The 23,409-nt window shown below is 35.1% G+C and overlaps 1 long non-coding RNA gene across 1 annotated transcript; it reads right to left on the reverse strand.

Annotated features, from left to right (window-relative positions):
• Positions 1 to 2,734: 2,734 nt before the first annotated feature.
• On the reverse strand, positions 2,735 to 18,989 carry LOC111098891. The gene is made up of 3 exons (XR_005369935.1): positions 18,776 to 18,989; positions 4,894 to 5,009; positions 2,735 to 2,872 (listed from the first exon to the last, which is right to left on the reverse strand). It is a non-coding gene; the product is annotated as an uncharacterized LOC111098891 (long non-coding RNA).
• Positions 18,990 to 23,409: the final 4,420 nt, after the last annotated feature.

The following is a 23,409-nucleotide window of genomic DNA, read 5'->3' on the forward strand; positions in this document are numbered from 1 at the left end:
GTAATAAACTCTTCTATAGAGAACAAACTGAGGGTTACCAAAGGAGAGGTGGATGGAGGGCTGAGAGGGCATTAAGTAGGTGATGGGTATTAAGGAGGGCACTTGGAATGAGCACTGGGTATTGTATGTAAGTGATGAATCATTAAATTCTACACCTGAGGGATGCCTGGGTGGCTCAGCGGTTTAGCGCCGCCTTCAGTCCAGGGTGTGATCCTGGAGTCCTGGGATCAAATCCTGCGTTGGGCTCCCTGTATGGAGCCTGCTTCTCCCTCTGCCTGTGTCTCTACCTCTCTCTCTCTCTCTGTGTGTTTCTCATGAATAAATAAATAAAATCCTTTTAAAAATAAATAAATAAAAACTTAAAAAATAAATTCTACACCTGAAACTTATATTACACATATGTTAATTAGCTAGATTTGAAATAAAATCTTGAAGAAATAAAATAACTTGGAAAAATTACTTTTTAAAAAAATCAAGAAAAATAATTTAAAAATTTTTAAAAATATACATTATCAAGCCCCATTTAAAAAATAATATCTGTGTTGTACTGCTACTCATCTTAGGTACCATTTTGTAGATGAGGGGGAGTAGGTCTTGTTTGTGGACATTTCTTATGTAGTTATATTCTTGTTTAACTATATTTTTGTTTGTTTTTATCTCTTTTAAGCTTTCTAGTTTTCCTGAAAAATAAAAAAATCAAAACTGAAAACAAATACTAATTTTTTTATTTTGTTAACAGGCAAAACATATAGTGAAAAGATGTAGTTTTTAACATTAAAACAAAAAGGTATGCACATTCCCTAAAATTACTTTTTCAGGAAAAACAGAAGATAGAATTATTCCTAAAACTTAGCAATGTATTTTCCTATAAAATTACCTAAAACTTAGTTAATCTTCTTCCTAAAGAGAAAGAATAAAAAACCAGTAATACTTGGCCACTTTGTTTACTTGGGTTCTAGGGAATTTTCAGGTCTATAATTTGTAGGTGACTCAATAATGCTTTTAAATATAATGGTGGGGGGGCAGCCCTGGTGGCTTAGCGGTTTAGGGCCACCTTCGGTCCAGGGCCTGATCCTGGAGATCCAGTATCGAGTCCCACATCGGGCTCCCTGCATGGGGCCTGTTTCTCCCTCTGCCTGTGTCTTTGCCTCTCTGTCTCTGTCTCTCTGTGTGTCTCTAATAAATAAATAAAATCTTAAAAAAAAAAAAAAGGCCCATAGAGGTAAATAAATAAATAAATAAATAAATAAATAAATAAATAAAATGGGGGAATGAAAAAGGACAGTAGTAGGGTGACCACATAATTTATTTTCCAAACTAGAATACTTCTTGAGAGTAACAAGGAATACTATTAATAACTATGTAATGACAATAGGTATAAAGCACACACTCAGGGACAAAAGGAACCATAAAGTCATTCTACCTATAAGGGATGTTGGAGAAGCAATTCTTCAGGTTCTTTTGCCTAGAATAAACTTTCTGTATTCATTAAAAAACAAGGTTTTTTATTATTGTTCTTACATTATTGCTTGCTTATTATGTGCTGCTTCTTTACTGAGTGCATGCATCACTTCATTTTTCTTTTAGCAAACCTATGAGGTAGATATTATTATTTTATCTAGCTCATGAAAAGAAACTGAGATGAAGCTCACTTTTCATTATCATTCTCTAGTGTCTTGCACTTCTTCAAGCACTATTATATGCCTCCCTAACTAAACCACTAAAGCACCAGAAGAAATGAAAAACAGTTATAAATCTTCCTTCCATGGGGGCTTTATAGAGCACTTGCCTCACAACATCTGTGAGAACATTGTATCAAACAAGCTACTAACCTGTTTTCAAGCAGAGATGATAAAGCAAATAAGGTGCTTTGGATGATGTGGGCAAAACTCACTCATCCATATGGCAAACAGTTTTTGAGCAACTATCAATTATGAGACACTGAAGTAAATAAGATGGAAGAAATCAAGTTCTTAACTGCAAGGAACCAACATGCATCAAGATAAGATGGTAAAGACCACTCTACCACAATGGCATTATTAGATTAGGAGCCTAGCTACAGTGTGTTGCCGAGCACGGAGTGATGGACAAGAGGGGCTTTCCAAGTAAATGAACTGAACGGACCAAAGAACGAAATGCCCACTTTGTCTCAGGAAAAAGAAAATTGCTCTTGTCAGAGGGGAAATACACAGGTACATCTGCATATGCTTGTGCTTGTACTTGTATATTCGAATATATACTTGTACTCCCTTAAATACTCACACCTACACGTATCCGTGCATGCACATCCATGAACACATGCATCCTTAACGGCTCTGGGAAATGAAGCAAACAGGGCAATGAAGGTTGCATGACTTTAATTATAAAAATCTATATAGTAGTCCTAATTCTGAAACTTATTTCTGAGATACAGGAACTTTTTTTGTTGCCAGCATACTTAATTATCAAACTTCCATCATATAGAAATCATATGTCTGTTATTTGTGTAAAAGGAAACATGCAATTCCCTTGACGCTTTCGCTTAGGAAATTGTTATATTTGTCACTGTTTTCAGGGCATTTTGCAAAGAAGAATAGAGCTATAATTTATTAAGCTCGGATAATATATTTGCCCTTTTGGAATAATGAAAGACCCATTCAGGAAGCTCCGTCTGTGGAGAATATGTTTTTCAAAAAGTGATACATTCTATAGATAAAAATCAAAAAGGGAGGTGGGGCAAAGCAGATACGTGTGTGTTACTTTATTTAAAATGACATTTAGAAGCAAAATAAAGCGATCTGGTTTCAAGTATATTCAGTATTGGAAAATGAAACACTGCGTCTGTTTTTCTTAAATTGGACATTTCTTGTTAGAGTTTTAAGATCTTGCCTCCCTGGAATGAAAAAGATCACAAAAAAAGTTGTCAAAAGCATTAAAGCTTCCTTCGTTAACCAATTACTTTGATGAGTAGTGGAGTTATATTTGCTTGAATACATTTTGTAAAGAGATACTCAACATGTGTAATAAAATGGCAGTATCCAGGAAATTAATATCACATACAAATTGTAATAAATGTTTCAATAATACTTGGAATTCAAATGTATAACATAATTTACATCTTGATTTCTTCACACCTCTTTTCTTTTGTTTTTTTTTTTTTTTTTATAAATTTTTATTTATTTATGATAGTCACACAGAGAGAGAGAGAGAGGTGCAGAGACACAGGCAGAGGGAGAAGCAGGCTCCATGCCGGGAGCCCGACGTGGGATTCGATCCCGGGTCTCCAGGATCACGCCCTGGGCCAAAGGCAGGCGCCAAACCGCTGCGCCACCCAGGGATCCCCCTCTTTTCTTTTGTTTCTACATTGGTAGAATTGTCAATTTAGACTTTTAACAAAAAAGAATTATTCTAAGACACAGTGATTTTCCATAAGATATTATTTTCTGCCTTCTCTCAATAACATTGCCCCCTGAATCTTGCATAGCCTGTTCTTTTACTCAAAATATTTTAAGCTAATAGAACTCAATTTTCTGTTTTTCCAAAATAGGGTCAACATATTTTATATATTACATATTCAGTATTTTATTCAATGAACGTATTAATGATAATGTACTCTAAACACAATATTGTGGTTAGAAAAAAATTGAGTAAGCACGATGTAAAGTGTTCTATCACATATGGATGGAAATTACAAAAAAAATATTGATTAATAGTTTCAGTGATTCAGTCTAGTTTTGTTGTGTTTTAGAAAAAGAGAGAGCACAAGTGAGCAGCAGTAGGGTGTGCAGAGGGGAGGGAGAGAGAGAATCTCAGGCATGCCCACACCCAGCATGGAGCCCAACACAGGGCTCCATCTCAGAACCCTGAAAACATGACCTGAGCTGAAATCAAGAGTCAGATGCTTAACTGACTGAGCCATCCAGGAGCCTCAATTCATTATAATGTTTAAAATAGTAAAGATAAGTTTAAAAAAGATTTTTAGATTTTTTTTCTAATGGAATGCCATGTGATTTTTAAACTTCACATTCCCTATTTTCTTCCATTAATTTGTAGTATGATTATTGGATGTTTTAGACTATATTTGTATGTATATTTCTAGTGTATTCCTTGGAATATTACTAAAATCATACAGCCCAAAATATAATTACTTATGTTGGTTAACCCCAAATATTAAATATTCATTTATTACTAAAAATAATAACAGCAATTTTTTTATTTTTTGATTTTAAATATCTAAACAATTTGTTTGTTTAGAAAGAGAGAGAGAGAGGCAGAGGTGGGCTGGGGGAGTGGCAGAGGGAGAGGGAGAAAGAGCATCCCAAGCAGCCTCCATGGGAGCCAGACATGGGGCTCAATCTATCAACCCCAAGATCATGACCTGAGTTGAAATCAAGAGTCAGACTCTCAATTGACTGAATCACTCAGGTGCCCTAAGATCATAACAGTCATTTATATTTGCACTAGATGTTATACTGTGGACTTTTAGACAAAAAACATCACATAACTATATATTTAAACAACATAAATGTGTGATAAAAATAGGAAATTCTAGACAGCAAATACCAATCACTCACTATGTTTATTTTTTATATTATTGCCATTCAAATTTGAATATACACATATAAGTATATATATGTATTTACATATGATTTTCTGTACAATTTTAGAATAAATTGCAGCTGTACATGCCATATCACTCCGAAATAGTCAGTGTGCATTTTGGAAGAACAAGAACATTTCACACGCAATCCTAGTACAAGTATCAAAATCAGATTATTTAACCTAATTTACCGTAAGTACAATTAATAACTATAAACATATTTAGTAATTATAATTAATAAATATGACTATAGTTATTTTTTTACTATAGTTATTAATTTATAAAAATCAAGTACAGTTATCTGGTTAACATACCACAGATGCTTTGCCGATTTCCCAATAATGTCTTTCTGTGTAAGATAATCATCTGTCCTGACCCATGGTCCAATCAGGATCACACAGCCATTTAGTTTTCATGTCCCTATAGCCTCCTGAATAAGAAATAGTTTATCAGTCGTTGTCTTTCATGTTTTGGCATTTTAGACAAGGGAAGGCCTCTTATTTTATAGACTTCTCCTCCTTTTGGGTTTGTGTATTACTTCCTTACAATTAAGAATACCACAAAGGTGATGCTGTGTCCCTCTCCTTGCCAAACAATGCCCTAATCCTCGGTGTCCATCGAAAGATGAATGGATAAAGAAGATGTGGTCTATGTATACAATGGAATATTCCTCAGCCATTAGAAACGACAAATACCTACAATTTGCTTTGACGTGGATGAACCTGGAGGGTATTATGCTGAGTGAAGTAAATCAATCGGAGAAGGACAAACATTATATGGTCTCATTCATTAGGGGAATATAAAAAATAGTGAAAGGGAATAAAGGGGAAAGGAGAAAAATTGAGTGGGAAATATCGGAAAGGGAGACAGAACATGAGAGACTCCTAACTCTGGGAAACGAACAAGGAGTGGTAGAAAGGGAGATGGGCTGGGGGTGGGGGTGACTGGGTGACGGGCACTAAGGGGGGCACTTGATGGGATGAGCACTTGGTGTTATGCTATATGTTGGCAAATTGAACTCCAACAAAAAATTTAAAAAAAGATTTAAAAAGCCCTAATTCTCAAGCAGAGGAATTACTGTGAGAATGGCCATGTTACTCTGGCCATTCGCAGGATTCGAGCTAAGAATAAAGACAGTCACAGGACCCACCCTCAGTTATTTTGACCATCCCCAGGTTTATTCTTTTTGTGTTTAAATTCCTAGTGCAGTTCAAAGCAGTTAGGTTATTGTCATACCTTTATATTTCTTATTTTTGCTGGATAGTCTATTGTAGCAGGTCCTCAACCTATCCAAACTTGACTTCAAGAGACATTCTATTTCAGCACCACAGGCTAGGTAAGGTAACTGCTTTGCCCTGATGTCTTATTAAAACACCAGTGTCCTTTCCCTCATGTTCATGAGGACGTCAGCGACTCCAAACAGAGCCAGAAAGATAGTCAATCTCACAGTGTCATGTCCCTGAGTGCCTGTTGCCTGTGACAACTTCTGGTGGCATCAAATGTTCTAACAGGATACAGGGTGCAGAAAAAGGCGTGAACTCTTAAAGTAGTTTGCAGGACTGTCTCCTAAGCTATTGATGACAGAAGCAGGACACTGAATCACCACTGTCTTATCTGTAATTCAGAGAGTGTTGGCATTGTTGTGACTTCAATCAAAATCACAATTATCAGAAGCCTATCATATTCCGGAAGCTGTATGTTCCAGAAATGTGTGACGTGGGCAAAATGGATGTCCCATGCCTTCCCTCTTGGCATCCCTAAGTTAGTGACTGACAGAGATGGGTGCTGTAACACAGAAAAACAATGGCTTCTGTAACTGCACCTGTCAATAGAAACTTCAGAACCAACAGACTTTGGAGCCCCACCCTACTTCCAACCTCCCCCTTCCCCACAAATCTGGTTGGCCAGATCTAAATTTTATCTGCAACTGAGCCACAAAAGAATCTAGAAAACGTAAATCCTAACTTTTCAACCTCTATTTTACAAGGAGCCGTATAGTTCAGAAGTGCTGACCCACCCTTACTCTTACTTTTGAAGAGAATGTTGCAACATCCTCAGAGTTTCACCTCTTAGCATCTTCTACTACAGTTTGCTTAATGCAGGCTGTGGTCTTTGGCTCTTTCAGCCAGATATGTTTTGAGTCCTCCAGTAAATAAAATTATTTTTTATAGAATATTTTCAAAAACTTCTATTCAATATGTTTATTTTCTACAGATGTCATTATTTTGTTTTCCATCACTAATCTGATGAGTAGTCTTAGATTATTTTTCATTTAAATTTAAGGCATTTATTTTCACATATTCCCCGGGCAGGTTTAACTGTCCATTTCTCTGCATCATGTTTACTATACTGAGGGTTACATAAACCCTGACAAAGTTACTAGTTTCACAGAAATGAAGGCAAGATATTAGGATTCAGAGATGTTCTCAATCTTTCTTCATCTGCCAGGCATGTGTACTAAAATCTCTCATAATTTACATCAGCTCGCACTGCCAGTGCTCGAAATGCTGAGCACTGCCTAATGGTACTTTAAGAGTTACTTTCCCATGTGTGTAAGATGGGATTTGGAACAAGACTTCTCATTCTATTCCTGAGTGTCTTGTGGGATTTAATGAGAGATGAGTTGAATGTACTTTCCTTAGCTCTTAGGAGCCCTGGGTTGCTGCTCCCCTACCTATCCCTCGGGTGTAGCCAATCTGTTGACTAAATTACTGGCATATCATCCCCTTCCAGTCCCCTGCTAAGATTTCACTGAGCTCTGCATTCTGGCATGGCCAGCTGAGAGTTCTGATCTCCTCATTTGGTCTCTGCTGGTACTTCCCCTCGGGGTCAAACCTTGCTTCTGGTATCCTCTGAGTCAAATACATGTTGTCCAGCACATTATCTTTCATAAATAATATAGAACTCTCACTGCATTTCCTGGCAATTTGATCACTTGCTCTAGGTTTCATATTGAAAACTGTCTCAGTCTACATTGAGTTTTCCTTGTTCTTTATACTTATTTTTTTCCTTTAGCTTTTCAGTCATGAAGTATGGGCTTATTGGATTTTATTGTCTAACTTGCTCTCTGTGGTCCATAGCTGTCCATAGCTCAGTCCTATGACTTTCCTTCCTATTCCTTCTCTAGAGAGTGGATATTTCCATCCATTCTTTTATCAAAGGTACTTTGAAAAAGGGTCTAATAAATTTATTTACACAAAAAAATTTTTTAACAGATTTGCATGCTAAGGAAACAAAGCTTGGGCCAAAAGAAAAAGGATGTAAAAAAGTAATATGTCCCAAGCCATGATGGATGGATTTGGCTTATAAACCGCACCAAGTACCGTCTATATTGTTGAAGTTTATGACCATCATTATGGGGAGATATGTTGCTTTTAGGGAATAATTAGTCATTTATTAATGGAGAATAATCTGGTTTTATAAAACTTTAAAGGAAGAAGAAATTTCAACAGCCATGGCCTGAGAATATTTCTTTGGTGGGCTTTTGGCCTCTGTAATGAAGCAAGTCTTTCATGTTTCAATATATATTCTTATTCAGCAGGATCAGTTCTTACAACTCCAGAATCCTAGATTTAAATAGCTCTTGAGGGGACCAAGTTTTTTTATTGGTCTCCAATTACTAGTTGTCCAGTCCTCAGACTAAATCAGTTCTCTATTTTGGTCCATTATGATATCCACCAGTTTTTCCTGAAAAGAAATTGTAGGTGATAAAACTAATAACTCAAGGGAAAGGGCAACTGTGACATTTAACAAGGACAAAATAAATGGTACAATTTAAGGCCAATATTGCTTTGCAGAATATGAAATGCCATACCCTTAGTAGCCCCAAAAGGCCAACATTTTTCAAAATCTCTCTGAAATGCTAAGGAATATTTGATAAGAGTCTACAATCCTTATAAAATATATATCTTTATATTAAATAGGCTGTGGCCTGCCTTTTTTCAGCCTAGAATTCAAGAATACTGCAATCTTCTTCTACAGTCAACTTATATTTTAAAGATGCACTCCTTTTTCTAAACATACAAAAAATCTATTTCTCTTCTTTCTAAGATTGTATTATACTCTGTGAAGTTCAAAGCAATTAATCTTCTCACTTCATTTGATCATTCTAAGTGTTCTTATTTTCAGAAAAGGAACCAAGTCTGAAATATTGCCTAAGAACTTTGTACACAATAAGATAGGTAGCAATGTGCTTACTAGGGTACAATGGAATCTAACCAGTCATCCTTAGTATTGTTATTTGTTCACGTTAAAAAAGAAAAAAAAAAAACCCTTAACACTTATTATTTAATTCTCCAATGTTTTTCAATTTGTAGCCTACTAATAGAAAACAATTTTTAAGAAAGATAACTTGGAAACTAAATTTACAGCTTTTTTTTTTTTTTAAAGATCCTATCTATTTATTAATGAGAGAGACACAGAGAGAGGGGGGCAGAGACACAGGCAGAGAGAGAAGCAGGCTCCATGCAGGGAGCCCAATGTGGGACTCAATCCAGGACTCCAGGATCACACCCTGGGCCGAAGGCAGGCGCTCAACCACTGAGCCACCTGGGCATCCCCTAAATTTACATTTCTTATGAGTCAGCCATGTTAATGGGAAAACTGGAGGTTATTATACTACTTGATATTTTTCAGAGTGTGTTAGAAAACACAAGGCTTCACAGATAGATAGAAATAAGTTTAAAATACAATTATACTGTTATTGAGGAACTAGCATAACCTGTATGACTCAGTTTATTCATCTCTTAATAGGTAGACCACAAACTTATAAAGTTTGTAAGAATAGACATTGGAAAGGGCTGAGCCTGAGTCTATAATAGGCGTAACAGTACAGGGAACATAGACTGTTTCACCAGTTCTTAAAACTGTCACTCAGGCTAACAGAATTCAAAACAACTACTCCTAACTAGTAGGCACTCATGTAGCCAAAGCTTGAGAGCATAGAAAACAGCATTAGAACTAAAAGCACCCTTAAGAATGACAAATAGAGCTGCTTAAGTGTCTCTCAACCAAATAAGGGCATTTCCAATAGCTCCTGGGAATCATTGTGAAAAATTGTTGTATGCCGTATTCTATGCAGCTATCTTCATGATGTACCTCTTTCATAAACCTGTATTATTCTTTGTATTTGCTGGTCTATACATCAGTCATTCTTGAGGCAACTGTGTGGATTTTTATGCTGTCATTATTAAAAAAACATGTAAAGTGTCTGACACATAATAAATAAACCCTTAATAAATGTTCATTTGCCCTCTTTTCAATACATACTACATATCAGTGACCATATCTCCCATTTATATATATATGTATATATATACATATATATCTTATATTTCTCCTAAAAATTCTGAGTGTCACATACAACTACTGTGATTTTGATTTAGATGGGGAAATTAAATCCCAGTGTAAAAAAAAATGACAAATCTAGTAATTGACTGAATTGTTTGGAACCCAAAACTGGCTCAAAGCTTATGTTTTTTTCCAGTGTCACATAAGCCTTCATTTTCAGTGAAGCATACAAGTGAGGAAAAAAAAAGATCTATCCTTTATACCTGAGGAAGCAGTATATATAGTGTAGAAAACTGGTGCACTGATTACTCTCAAACTGATGTGTAGAGCAAAAGACACAATTAGTATAATATTGATGTATATGGTGATTAATGATGATAAACTGAAAAAGTCAGTGACTGGCTCTTTCACTTAAATAAAGGAGTGAAATAGAGATAACACGAAGGAGGTAGAAGTAAAGGTAATAAAATTGTTTATAAAGTGGGAGAAGTTTTACAACAAATCTAAAATCCATTCTCTTTTGGTGGAACAAAATGGAAAAGTAGACTGGACTTGCATCTAAAAATCTTCGGCTAAAGATCCAACATTTGTATTTACTTTATTTATGATTTATCATCCCTTAACAAACATAGTTGGCCGGGGCACCTGGGTGGCTCAGTCAGTTAAACGTCCTACTCTTGATTTCTGTTAGGTCATTATCTCACGGTCATGAAATCAGGCAGCTTTGGGCACTGTGCTCAGCAGAGAATCTTCTCAAAGATTTTTTTTTTTCTCTCTCTCTCTCCCTCTCCCCCTAACCCCACTTATATGTGCATTCTCTCTCTCTCTCTCTCTCTCTCTCTTTCTCTCTTTCTCAAATAAATAGATCTTTGAAAAACTAAACAAAACAAATATAGTCAACTGACCTGACAAAGGAGCAAAGGCAATTCAACAGAAGAAAGATAGTCTCTTCAACAAATGGATCTGAGATAATTGGATATCCCTATTCAAAAAACCAAACCTGGGCAGCCCGGGTGGCTCAGCAGTTTAGCACCGCCTTCAGCCCAGGGCCTGATCCTGGAGACCCTGGATCGAGTTCCACGTTGGGCTCCCTGCATGGAGCCTGCTTCTTCCTCTGCCTGTGTCTCTGCCTCTCTCTGTGTGTGTCCCTCATAAATAAATAAATAAAATCTTAAAAAAAAACCCACAACCCTAAACAAGATCTCATACCTTTCACAAACACTAAAAAAAAAGTGAATTGTAGACCTGAATGTAAAACATAGTATCTATAAATAATTCTAGAAAAAAACTTATGTGAAAATCTAGGTGACCTTGAGTTTGGTGAAGAGTTTTTAATCCTTTTTTTTTTTCATTGAGGTATAATTGGCATATGACATTATATTGATTTCAGGTTTCAGGTGTACAGCATAATAATTTGGCATTTATGTATGTTGTAAAATGATCACCACATGAAGTCTAGTTAACATCTGTCACCCTACATACTTACAGTTTTTTTTTCTTGTAATGAGAATTTTTAAGATACAACACCAAAAGCACAATCCATGAAAAGAAAAATTGGTAAGTTGAACCTCATTAAAATTAAAAACATCTGTTCTGTGGAAGGCATTTTTAAGAGAATCGGAAGTTAGCCACAGAATTGTATGAAAACACTTGTGAAACATATATATAATAAAGATCTTGATTAAAACATACATAGAACTCTTAAAAATCAATAATAAGTAAACAAGGAACCCCCCCAAAAAATAAATCAAAGATCTAAGCAAACTTTACAATGAAGAAGATAAATATTTAGCAAATAAGCATAATGACAGGCACTTAACATTATTTGTCATTAGGGAATTGCAAACCAAACAAAGAAATACCACTACACGCTTATTAGAATAGCTGAAATCCAAAAAACTGAAAATACCAATTGATGTCTAAAATGCAGAATGATAGGAATTACTTCAAGAGAATGGAAAATGGCATAGGTACTTTGGAAGGCAGTTTGGGGTTTTCTTACGTTACTAAACATGAATAACTTACCTGTTTACATCCCCAACTGGTTTGAAAAATATATGTCCACAAAATCCTGCACGGGGAGAGCCCGCAATGTTTAAAGAGACTTTATTCATATTTACCAAAAAATTTAAGCAATTAAGATGTCATTTAATAAAATGATAAATTCTGGTACATCCATGCATTTGAATATTTTTCAAGTGTAAAAAAAGTAATGTTATCAAGCCATTTTAAAAACTTAGATATACTTTAAATGCATATTGTTACATGAAATAAGTCAGTCTTAAAAGGCTACATATTGTTTGATTCTAATTATATGACATACTAGAAAAGGCAAAACTCTAGAAACAGTAAAAAAAAAAAAAATTAAAAAAATTACACCAGTGGTGGCCAAAGCTATGAGAGAATGAGGAGGATTTTTTAGAACAGTGAACATATTCTAAATTATTACTGTAATAGTGGATACAAAACTAAATACTTTGCAACACAACCAGTGAAATGTAATGCATGCAAATAAAAAAATATTTAGGAGGTCAGGGGATACTGATATGGAATGACGAAGATGACACAACAATCTGTGTTATGAATACATGCAGCAGCCACACTAAAGGGCTTGGGAGGAACAGGTGCTGACCTAGGTAAATATGAAAAGGAAGGGTATCTAGAAGACTAAAGGCAAAAGAAATCCCACATAAGCACTATACTGTAATTAATAAAATCTGTTCCCATGCGAGTACAGGCTAATAATTCTGAAATTGCTATCCATATATACTGGAACTGAACATGTAAGCAAGCAGGTGGTGTTACTGGAGCAATTAATTTTTTTTATGGTGGTCACAGGAAACCAGCTTTCTCATTGTTAGCGTGGGAGATCAGCAAGAAGAGGCCAGAATAATTTATAATAATTTATAATAATAATAACAATTTATGATAATTTATGGTAATGGCTTGAGGCCATAGACATTAGAATCCACATTTACCTTAATATAGATATAGATATCTACATACAGATATCTATAACTAAATAAAAATATTGATTTTTAAAATGCACAAGCATATCTGTGCGTGTATGTGTGTGTGTGCTCTGATAGCTGCCAGGGACTAGAAACAGGGACACCCCAGGATCAAGGAGGACACCTAGCACCTAAGTCTTGATTTCTAATAAAAGGCATCAGAGCTCCTTGGAATTCTAAGACTGAGGAAAGAAATACTTAAAATGAATCTAGAGCTCCTTGTAGTGTCAGAATGTAAGGAAATACTGACATTTAAAAAGCCCTCAATGACAGGTTACATCAAAGGGATGCAAAAACCAATTGAATAAGCCCCCAATGGCCAAAGTTTGAACAATTTGAGAAATAAAATAAAATAGAGTAGTATTGGATTATAACTAAGGAATAAAATAAATATTCACGAGTCCATAGTGATGTGAATAATACAATTAGATACATTAATAAATGGAGGAGAAGAGGCAAATTTCCCATGTGGAAGAAGGTATAGATTTTCTGCCCTCAAGTAGTGAGGCATAACTCCGCACTTGATAAGGGTGGGCTGAGTATAGTGGCTTTCGTCTAAAGGATAGACATTTCAAAAAAGGTGACCCTAATCCTAGCCTTTAATATGACATGATGAAGATATATTTTTAAAAGATCTTATTTATTTATTTGATAGGGAGAGAGGAAAGAGACAGAATGAGAGGAAGAAGCAGACTCCCCACTGAGCAGAGATCCCAATTCGAAACTCGATCCCAGGACCCTGAGATCATGACCTGAGCCAAAGGTACTTGTTTAACTGACTGAGCCACCCAGGCATTCCACTGAAAAAGACTTTTCTTTCTGTAGTCTTTCGTCTAAAAACCCATACCTTTGTTCTAATCATGTTTTTTGTAAAAAAAAAAAAAAAAAAAAAAAAAAAAAAAAAATCAGAATAACCCAGTTGAGATATTTGGATCTAAAAACTTCTGACCAGTACTCCTTACAATTACGAAGATAGATGATTAAAAAAAAAAAAAAAAAAGTTTGAGAAACCGTTAGTCAAGGAGAGCCTAAAGAGACATAATGAATATATGTAATGTGGTCATCTCAAAAGGATCCTCAAATAGGAAAAAAAAATTCAATAATAAAGATCTGAAAAAATATGGACTTTAGTTAATGGTACTATATCAATATTAGTTCATTAATTATAACAAATGTACTAATAACATAAAATGTTAAAAACAGGGAATGCTGAGTGCAGAGTAAATGGTACTCTCTATATCTGATTTTTCTGTAAATCTAAAACATTTCTTAACATTATGTAAAAACAATGTTTTATAACTTGTGTTGGCACTTAGAGAATATAGCAGGGCCAGGATTTGAACCTCGCTATTCTGACCCCACATCCACTTTACTGCCAACTAATACTAACTGTGAAGAGATATATGTATAAAAAAGAACATAAAGAGAAATAACCTGAACCAAGTTAGGTTGAGGAAGTGTTAGTTAACAAAACTAAATCAGCTTCTTTATCACATTAAAAGATTTCTAGGTATCTTCAGTGGACTAATGTAACCATGACTACTCAAGAAAAGAACAGCATTCAACCATAGACTCATTTCCCCACCCTGAACCTTTTGGTCTTGGGGCACATCCTGGGATTTCTGTTCCATAAAATATTCACTTTAGGGGAAAAGACAGACCACTTTCACACATCTGGGAGGTGAATAAAAGATTACTCTGAGCTAAACCCTGGGCATTGCGGATAATATGTTAATTTTAGTTTGTATATATATTTTTTTATTTTTATCTTTTTAAAGATTTTATTTGACAAAGAGAGAGAGAACACAAGAAGGGGGAGCGGCAGGCAGAGGGAGAGGGAGAGGCAGGCTCCCCTTGAACAGGGAGCCCCAGGTGAGATTCGAGGTTCGTTCCCAGTACCCCGAGATCATGACCTGAGCTGAAGGGAGACGCTTACCTGACTGAGCCTCTCAGGCTAGTATTTTTTATTATTTAAAAGAGGAAGGAAGACATACTAAGACTAGAATATCGTGCTTATATCATCATTCTCCATTTAATAGGAAAGCCAAGGAAAGGAAAAACACAAAGTGAAATATTATCTATTGTTCATTATTGGCGTATTTCTCTATTTAATTGGACCAATTTTAGAATAATGATGTGTGTTTTTCTATAATTAATCTTAGCTTGTCATTTTATTTTTCTTGGCAGCACTTTGTTCTTTTTTTTTTCTGATTGTATAGCAAGGGCCATAGTCTAAATGTGCTGCAAATTATAGAAGAGGGAAGAAAGTCTGTATATATCTTCCACTTCTGTATTTTAAAAAGTACAAAATGATCAAACTATTTTAGTGGCTTATGAAGCATTTGACTGAACATTCATTCTGATTTTTTTCAGAAACTTTCTCTCATCTGACTCTTACTATTCAGTACTAGAACCAGATAGAAAACAGTTCATCTTGAGTTTTCCTCTGAAAATACGAAATGAAATAGTCTATAAAAAGAATATGAATAAATGCCAGGTGTAAAATCAATACAAGGGATGGAGCGAATGTCTTTCCTCAATGATTAATATTCCAAAATTTAAAGTGGTCTAGCTTTTATAATTAAAAATATTTATACTTAGCCCAATGAATGATATAAAAGACTTCATCAAAAAAAAAGACTTCATCAAATATGGAATTTTCTATAACTGTCAAAATAAAACTATAGATATTCTATCCTATTGGGCCCAAGATATACGAAAGTTATTCAGCATGCCATCCTGAAGTCAAAAACAGGTAGTTACTGCTGTCTTGCCTAAATCTGACATTCATACAAATACAACTATGTAGGTAATTTATTACATGAAAGTCAAAAGGATATCATATTGCTAAATAGTAAATATGTATATTTTCAAACTTATGTGATTCAACTATATTCTAAATTCCTCTTACTTGTTTATCCAAATAACCCGTTAATTGTTGGTTTCCTAAACTTTTAAAGCTATTCCATTTAGTTCACCTGGTTAAAGCATTGACAATAGTAGAGTGACAGGTATTATAACAATTAATGAAAGTTTTAAAATTTTATAAATAAATACAATATAGTAAGACTTGCTATGATATTTCATGCACAGAAAAAATATATTACTGATCACCATTTTAAATAGTACAGAAAATATAAATATGCACTGACTTTTAAGGTAAAGGTAAACCCTAAGTCAAACTGATGAAAAGAAATTAGAGAAAAAGTTCTATAAGGACAATTTAAGTATAACTTATTAGTATATTAACTTTTATTTTGATATTTATTTTATATTCATTATATTTCAGTAGTATTCTAACAGAATTATTCTGTGATGATTCCATTAAATAATAAAGCGGGGATAATAAGGATGATAATAATAATGACTGTCCCTCTGTGAGTTCATCTTATGCCCTAAGAGTCATTTCTGGCTTATATTAGTTCCTCTAATAATCACAAGTTATAAGAGCTAAACCTCATTATCTCAATACTTTGAAACAGGTGGTTGCATTTGTTGTATAAACTCTAGAAATTTAACGTGGTTTAGAAATTATTTTTGCAATCCATAAAATTGTTATTTATATGATGTTTTACATTTCCTGGTAGCATGGATGGGTATTTAATAATTTAAACACAGTCGACTACTTTAATATCTAATATATAAAAGTGTATATAACATTTTGAAAAATATAAATGGTTGAGATACTCTAAATGGAATCCAAAAAACCTTAGCAACTATCATTTAATGTCTTCAATTGTAATATGGGATATTGACAGTATACTGATAGAGTATCAACCTTGAAGCTTCCTTTAAGATTTTGAAATCACTTTACAGAAAAAAAGACGTACACTTCAAAAATAATTATTATAATGAATATTAATTCTAAAATGTTGAAATGTAGAAGAATGGTGAAAAACTCTACAGTTTTGGACGCATTAATAAAGTATGTAACGATTTCTTTAACACAAGTTATATACCAAAATCTATGCTGGTAGATTCCTTTTGTTATTTATTTTATCCTCACAGTGTGATTATGCGATTTTATTATGTCCACAGATATGAGAACTGAGGTTCAAAAACTTGAAATTGGAGGAATAACAAAAAAAATTGAAGAAAAATATAAATAGGAAAACTAGAACAGTCTATTCTTAATGTAATAGGAGTAACTATTTAAGACTCAGGAAAACGATAAGATTAATGAGTCTTAACACTGGGAAACGAATTGAGAGTTGCTGAAGGGGAGGTGGGAGATGGGGTAACTGGGTGATGGACATTAAGGAGGGCACGCAATGTGATTAGCACTGGGTGTTATATGCAACTGATGAATTATTGAAAACTACATCTGAAACTAATGATGTACTATATATTGGCTGATTGAATTTAAATTAAAAAAAGATTAATAAATCTAAGCATTATGATTTGTAAACAAGGGACACAAGCATCTCTTCATCCAATGGACTAGCAGGACTTTTCACATGGTGATCAATAAAAGGTTCCCAAGTGCCATAACAGAGTGAAAATCTCAGTGAGCAAGCACTTTTATTAAAATCTCTCTTTGAATCATGTTGGTTTCGCCCAATTGGCCAAATAAGGTCACAGTCATCTTGATTATTGTCCCATGGCCAAGAACATAATCAGTATGGGAAGAGACTACCAAGAGTAGTGGCTATGAGGAGGTAAATTATTTGCAAGCAATCTGAAGTTCAAATTGGTTTTTCTTATCTCAAGCCTACACTCTGTCCACCACAGGGTGCGTTTTGTATCTGCAAAACGCAAACAAAAAAAATAACAACCGTCCCAAGACTATTGGTTCCAAACCTTCTTGCTCTCAAATGTTGAAATCAAATGATGCCGTCTTATTGGCCTCTTCATACTGCCTGGTAAATACCCTTCTATTTTCTCCCTGGATTATTTTCTCATATACCTCTTAAACTACTGGAGTCAGTTGCATTATTTTCCCACTGCTACTTCCTTCACTCTATTGACACTCAAGCTACTTTTAACATGAAGCGTATGTGTTAAGAATATGTATTCCAGAGTTAAAATATATGTGTTCAAATCCTGACTATTGACAAGTTACTTAATCACTCTGCTCTAAGTTTAATTCCTCATTTATAAAATCAAAAGAATCAAGTACCTCCTAAATAGGGATAAAGTGAATCTTAGTAAAAATAATACGTGTAAATAAAATACTCAGCATTTGCATAATACTTTCTGTGTTCAATAGTAAGTAGCTCTCAATATTTTATTTGCCTTCTGCTGTCATATGCAAATATTCTTAATTCTTTGAAAATGATTTTTTGGTTACACTTCCCAATTCCTGCTATCAAACTGGGTGATGTAAATAATATTATGGGTAACTTACCTAACACTGCTGGGCTCTGAACTTTATTGCTTGTCAGAAACTTTTTTCCATCCTACCTTGGTAACTAACCTTCTCTACCATACCCTGAAGGGCCATTTCCACAAACTTGTCTTCACTGGAGTCACAATTCTGCACCTTCCACTCTTACGAATCCCTCACAGTTACTGCCTTCTCTGTTCCAAATCTTCATTGGGACCTTCCAGTCTTTGATCCCTCCTTTCGTTCTCTATCCACCTGCAGCTTCCTTACTCTGCTTACCTCCCTGTATGGATTCTTTGGTCCAGTAGGTCAAGTTGTCCTTTGCAAGTACCTTTCACTTCTTTTTGGCTGCTCCATGGGGATATTATATCCTTTAAAGTTGATCTTCACTTCCTGGCATAGAGTTTTCCTCATATTTATTAAATCAAGTTCCAATTCTTTTGACCCCCTCCCATCCCTGTTCACTTAAGTAAACTCAAATCCCCTGGTGGAAACCTCAATGCATTATTTCAGGTAAACTCCCCATGTGTTTTTATTGTATAATTCAACCCTCATCAAAACTATGCTTACCTAACTCATCAAACTCTCCTTGCTTATTTGTCAAATCTCTTATTGGCAGTTGCTCCAATGAGCCCCTAGAGAGCAGGGACCACATCTGACTTGCTTGCCATTTTCAATAGTAAACTGCTTTATAAATATTGTTATTGATGTCTAGGTCAGTACAGATGTGAGTACTCTTTTGGCTCTTTTTCTTCCCACCTACCCCCTTCTTCAAACTATTTTCCATTTTCTATGCAAAACAGAACCTCTTCTCTTAAAATTCTGAGTTCTAAAGCTAGTAATACAAACCGGGTTCTGTTAGGTCATTGTATCCAAGTCGTCTGTTTTGTATTGGTTAATATTATTTCTTGCAGATGACAGGAAATGCAATTCAAACTGGCTTAAACAACAACACAAAAAATTTTATTGCCTCATGTAACTGAAATGTCCAGCTGTAAGTTTTCAGGTGCAGCTTGATCCAGAGCCTCAAATGCTGTCAACAGGGCTTATTTTCTCTAAATGTCTTGGCTCTAAATATACTATGCTGGCTTTGTTCTCAGCCCCCTAGCCTTTCAGGTTTAAGCCTAATGGGAAATAGTCTCTGCCTCTCTTTCATTGGCCCCAGAAAGCATCACACTGTGTCTCAATGGCTTTGTTTGGGTACTCATCACTTAGCCATCAATGTATGCAAGAGGATGTTCTATTTCATTTGGTCAGATTTGAGTGTCCCACTTGCCTGTCCTAACCCTGACATTAGGGGTGGAATCCTATGTGAAGCATCTGGGCAGAGACTTTCTCAAAAGTAAGTTACAGAACTGTTTTATATAGCTACCAGATTACGAATATGCAGCACACACACACACACACACACACACACACACAGATGTGTACTTATACGCACATGTTTACTGTAAATCCCATAACTAGAAAGGCATTGATGAAATTATATATGCTCATATTTATAACACCAACTCTTACCATTTTGGTCACATAAACAAGAAAAAAATTCTTGCAGTGAAATCCAACAAGATCCATCCTTCTAATTGAAGGACACTTGATCATCTTTACTATATAGGGTTTTTTTTCTAAAAAAGATTTGAAGACAAAATTCAAACCATGGAGTTGATGATATTCGTGCTTATCTTAGACATTCACATAGGTATAGCAAAATTCATTTTGCATGTTTCAGGTTAGCCCTTAACTGAAATATATTCCATGTTCAAATTTTCTCACTTCAAAAATTAGCATAGTAAATAAATAATTAATCTCATGTTTCATGAAATATCAAATATGATTAATTTTTATAATAAAACAGCATAATGTAAGGAAACAGCTGGGACCATGTGGGTGAAAATCTATCCCTGTGAGAGCATATACTTATCCAGCCTACAAGATAAAGAGGAGGTCGGAAGGAGGACATTGTATGCACTAAAAGTAATGTGACAGGAATTCAAACCCAAAAGGTCAGTTCTTAAACTAATTGGAAAAATGAGATAACTGTCAGAAGAAGTGAAAACCTGTGGTTGGAGAAGGATTTACAGGAGTGTGGTGAGGGGGGCACTTGAGAAGGTCCCAGTCCTGCCACTTACTATTTGACTTTGGTGAATTGTTGAGATTCTCTGGGTTGCTGATTTCTTATCTATAAAATGGGCATAGTAAGACCTACCTCTCCAGTAGTGATAACCAAGATCTCTAACACAATGATATTGAAGGCAATTATGACTCCACCTTGGAGATAGACTGTTACTTTATAAGGCAGAGAGGGAAGGGAGGATGAACATGAGAAGGAAAAAGTTAAAACAAAGACATGTAGGCACAAAACTAAATGTACTGTGGAACTATGGAATGCATTCTCTCACCCATTCTTCCTCCAAATCTTAGATTTTAAAACTTCAAGAACTGAAGTGTTGATTGGCTTTCACGAATGTCATTCTCTCTCCTTTACTTAATTGTGCCAATTACACCTTTCTCCCGCCCACCCCCCGCCCACAACAAGTAGAAATCTCAAGTGTCTGCCGACAGGATCTCCTCTAAGATCTGTGATAACCTTCCCACCTGGAGTTGTGGGAGATTCCCAAATTACTCACTTAAACAGTCATCCAATGCCTTTCCGTGCCCCGGTTTCCAGATCATGTCTAAGTATGGTGGCTACATTTGGACAAGCAAAGCTCAAATAGGGGCGGGAATAAACTGTATCTGACCATCCTGACAGCATAGAAGTTGTCAGCCTTGATTTCACTATAGTTATTATAGAATACTTTGTGAATTATTAGCTTCTCTCACCTCCCTTGAGAACATTTTCAGCATGTTCACATTATCAGTTATTAATTGGTTAACATATCAGTAAAGATTCATTGAGGGTACATTCTTTAAGCTACCCCCCCCCCAAAATAAGTTAGATTCAAAATTGATGGTGGACCTTTCCTGGCAGATATACAGATTAATTACTGGGTCACAATGTTTTATCAATGACTATTATGATTTTTAAGGAATGGAAAAATAATTTGACAACCCATGCCCTTTTCATAAGGACAACTAATTTTCTCTTTGGGAGTAGAGTCTCTTTGCCTTGTAACCACAAAGGCTGAGAAGGAATCCTTTTTATTCCCAACTCCCCCAAACTAGGATGCATTTTTATGAGTGTGGCTTTTTAAAACTGCACATGTGTTTAACTTGGTTTTTGACTTCACAATCCAACAATTTAGACAATGACTGACCAACACATAAAATCTATGATACCATTCTAGGTTTTATATACAGAAAAAAATACAAGGAATTTCTGGAGTACACAGGAATGATACATCTACTCATTCATATCAGTTGTCTATGTGTTTCTGTACAATGTCCCATGATCCCCACTCACCTCAAAGTGTTTCCTCCTGAGTAGGGGAATGAGGTTCAAAAGCCTCTGTGTTTTTTCTGTCTCTGCTTCCATTAATCCAAAAAGTCTGTCTTGCTCCATCAGACAGTATTTCTCCTTTCTCCTTTTTCAACTATTCCCAATAGTTTTAGATCTGAGATTTCTAAATGCTTTAACATTGAGTTTCAGCATGAGTTTTATAAATGGTACCATTATAAATATCACTGGTTTTACATATTTAGTAGCTGACTCTTGCAAACTTATTTTGATAAAATGAGTGAATTCATATTTGGAATAAAAACACAACTAATGATTTTGTCAGAAGTTCCAAAAAGCATGACTGCAATGAATCATAAGATATTTAATATTGAAGTTGTTTCATGAGTTTCCAGTGTGAAAATATCACTTTTCTTGTATTTTGAACTCCTTTTATAACCCTCAAATTACATTATTGGTTTAATTTCTGTTTCCCTGGCTATACCATGAGGTTTTCAAGAGCTAAAATCATTTCTACCTTTTTCACCAAGCATGAAGTGTCCAACATATGCTAGGTACTTAATAAATATTGGTTGATTAATGAATACATTTTAAAAATTTGCAGAGAACTTGTAATTTTAACATCATATCTTTCTATAAGATTTATCATTTGGTGACAAAAATTCTTCCTAACAGAGATTGTGTTATTTCACACTCCTACTTATAAATAATGTTATTACTTTATTCGAACTTTCAGAAATAACTACCAGATCATTTAAAATCTTCCTTTACAGCAGTTTTCCATCTCCACAGTATTCTTCTCTACACTTCTTTACCTCCCTATTTCTGCCATTGTTACCTTGGCTTATAATATTATCCTCCTAATTCCATAACTTATAAAACTTATAACTTATAAAAGTAATTCATGTTAATGCCAGCTCAAAACTTCAAACTTAGGTTGTGAATAAAGCAACACCATCATGAGATGCTCTGACCATGTTATATGATTCAGAGTAACTGAAGAGGAAATAGGCTTGAAAAATATCCCTTCATTCAGTTGTCTGAATTCTTAAAAAGGCATTTACAGTGACTTTTGCTCAAGCATTAATGACTGGGACATCTGGTTTATCCCTATAAAATGAAGGGCTATGCAAATAGAGGGAGCCAGTGATTGTGGCTGAGATTGAGTTTTGACAGGTTGTGATGCTACTGCATAGATTATCTGAATGAAGATCTGAATCTTGGTACGTACATCGAACTAGTCAAGTAATGGACAAAATTATTCATGATTGATCATGGGGCCTATAGTTCCTGACTTGTAAAGATGATAACTAAGCTACCTACTTGTCATCGCATAAGATTTGCTTATTTTTGTGTTTTTTTATAAAGATTTTATTTATTTATTCATGAGAGACACACACAGAGAGAGAGAATGAGAGAGAGAGAGGCAGAGACACGGGCAGAGGGAGAAGCAGGCTCCATGCAAGGAGCCCAATGTGGGACTCGATCCTGGGACTCCAGGATCACACCCTGGGCTGAAGGCCATGCTAAACCGCTGAGCCACTGGGGCTGCCCTATTTTTGTGTTCTTAATTATGGCATTTTTCATCTTCTTTACTTCAGTCATGGTACCCTCCCTTTTTATATTCTTTCCAGCTCCTTTAAATTTTATACTTTCTTCTTGAAAATTTTTCCCTGTTACATGAATGTATATTGAGCCCTCGCTCATGGAAATCTTATCATGTTTATGTTTAGTATATAAAAAAAGAAACAACTTGGCCAAATAGCTGGAGAGCCAGACAATTAAGTGGTTAAGAAAATGTGTTTTG

Source organism: Canis lupus, chromosome 15 (assembly GCF_011100685.1).
Source record: "Canis lupus familiaris isolate Mischka breed German Shepherd chromosome 15, alternate assembly UU_Cfam_GSD_1.0, whole genome shotgun sequence".
NCBI lineage: Eukaryota > Metazoa > Chordata > Mammalia > Carnivora > Canidae > Canis > Canis lupus.